The following is a 2,714-nucleotide window of genomic DNA, read 5'->3' on the forward strand; positions in this document are numbered from 1 at the left end:
CCACGGGGTGAGATCTTGCGTGGAGCCCCAGATCGAGGGAGATTATCAGTGGTCTTGTATGTCTTCCATTTCCTAATAATTGCTCCCACAGTTGATTTCTTCAAACCAAGCTGCTTACCTATTGCAGATTCAGTCTTCCCAGCCTGGTGCAGGTCTACAATTTTGTTTCTGGTGTCCTTTGACAGCTCTTTGGTCTTGGCCATAGTGGAGTTTGGAGAGTGACTGTTTGAGGTTGTGGACAGGTGTCTTTTATACTGATAACAAGTTAGAACAGGTGCCATTAATACAGGTAACGAGTGGAGGACAGAGGAGCCTCTTAAAGAAGAAGTTACAGGTCTGTGAGAGCCAGAAATCTTGCTTGTTTGTAGGTGACCAAATACTTATTTTCCACCATAATTTGCAAATAAATTCATTAAAAATCCTACAATGTGATTTTCTGGAGAAAAAAAAACTCAATTTGTCTGTCATAGTTGACGTGTACCTATGATGAAAATTACAGGCCTCTCTCATCTTTTTAAGTGGGAGAACTTGCACAATTGGTGGCTGACTAAATACTTTTTTTCCCCACTGTACTCTCTGCATCTAAGTGTGACTGTGACCTCTCCAGCTTGCTGACAATAAACAATGATGCATTTAAGATTGACTTCGAGTGTCCCTGTTTTAGAATTTCTAATACAATTGATAAAATAAAATACATTCTCATCAATCTACACACAAAACCCTATAATAACAAAGCGAAAACAGGTTTTTAGTCATTTTAGCAAATGTATATATAAAAAATATATATACTTTATTTACATAAGTATTCAAACCCTTTGCTATGAGACTCGAAATTGAGCTCAGGTGCATCCTGTTTCCATTGATCATCCTTGAGATATTTCTACAACTTGATTGGAGTCCACCTGTGGTAAATTCAATTGATTGGACAGGATTTGGAAAGGCACACGACTGTCTATATAAGGTCCCACAGTTGACAGTGCATGTCAGAGCAAAAACCAAGCCATGAGGTCGAAGGAAAACATTTCTGCAACATTGAAGGTCCCCAAGAACACAGTGGCCTCCATCATTCTTAAATGGAAGAAGTTTGGAACCACCAAGACTCTTCCTAGAGCTGGCCGCCCAGCCAAACTGAGCAATCGGGGGAGAAGGGCCTTGGTCAGGGAGGTGACCAAGAACCCGATGGTCACTCTGACAGAGCTCCAGAGTTCCTCTGTGGAGATGGGAGAACCTCCCAGAAGGACAACCATCTCTGCAGCACTCCACCAATCAGGCCTTTATGGTAGAGTGGCCAGACGGAAGCCACTCCTCAGTAAAAGGCACATGACAGCCCGCTTGGAGTTTGCCAAAAGGCACCTAAAGACTCTCAGATCATGATAAACAAGATTATCTGGTCTGATGAAACCAAGATTGAACTTTTTGGCCTGAATGCCAAGTGTCAAGTCTGGTGGAAACCTGGCACCATCCCTATGGTGAAACATGGTGGTTGGCAGCATCATGCTGTGGGGATGTCTTTCAGCGGCAGCAACTGGGAGAATAGTCAGGATCGAGGGAAAGACGAATGGAGCAAAGTGCAGAGAGATTCTTGATGAAAACCTGCTCCAGAGCGCTCAGGACCTCAGACTTGGGTGAAGGTTCACCTTCCAACAGGACATTGACCCTAAGCACACAGCCAAGACAACTCAGGAGTGGCTTTGGGACAAGTCTCTAAATATCCTTGAGTGGCCCAGCCAGAGCCCGGACTTGAACCCGATCGAACATCTCTGGAGAGACCTGAAAATAGCTGTGCAGAAGAAGACTCAAGTCTGTAATCTCTGCCAAAGGTGCTTTACTGAGTAAAGGGTCTGAATACTTACATAAATGTGATATTACCGTTTTTAATTTCTAAAAACCTGTTTTTGCTTTGTTATTATGGAGTATTGTGTGTAAATTGATGAAAAAATAAATATTTTATCAATTTTAGAATAGCGCTGGAACGTAACAAAATGTGGAAAAAGTGAAGGGATTTGAATAGTTTCTGAATACACTGTATTGTTTCTGCAATGTGGATTCACCCTCTATAGATAATTATTTGGTCATTTGTCTGCAGAAAAACGTTGTTATTAGGTCAAAAAACAGTAGCAGTATGCAAATCAGGGAGCCAAATGAATGGCCACAGATAGAACAATGAGTCAGATATTTCACTGGATGTATAAATGTGAAGAATCCATTTGGCTTATCTACTCATTATCAAATATGGTGATGAGAGGAAGCCCAGTCGCCAGCAATGGGAGAAGATGGAGCGAGATGGATTTTGGCTCCATACATGTGTGGATTCATGTTTTTTTCCCTTCTCCATAATGAATGTACCATATTATTATTATTATTAATTTATTTTTTGTACTTTTTACCCCTTTTGCTCCCCAATTTCGTGATATCCAATTTGTAGTTACAGTCTTGTCCCATCGCTGCAACACCCCTACAGACTCAGGAGAGGCGAAGGTCGAGAGCCATGCGTCATCCAACACACGACCCTGCCAAGTCACACTGCTTCTTGACACACTGCTCGCTTAACCCGGAAGCCAGCCGCACCAATGAACACCGTACAACTGGCGACCTAAGTCAGCGTGCCCGGCCCGCCACAAGGAGTATAATGAATGTACCTTTTTTTCATATTTTTCTTTTCACCCCCGTCCAGTTGGGGCGGCAATACAACAATAGTTGTGGTGCACCATAAA

The sequence above is a fragment of the Coregonus lavaretus genome, assembly GCF_964263955.1.
Source record: "Coregonus lavaretus genome assembly, chromosome: 12".
NCBI classification, from domain to species: Eukaryota; Metazoa; Chordata; class Actinopteri; order Salmoniformes; family Salmonidae; genus Coregonus; species Coregonus lavaretus.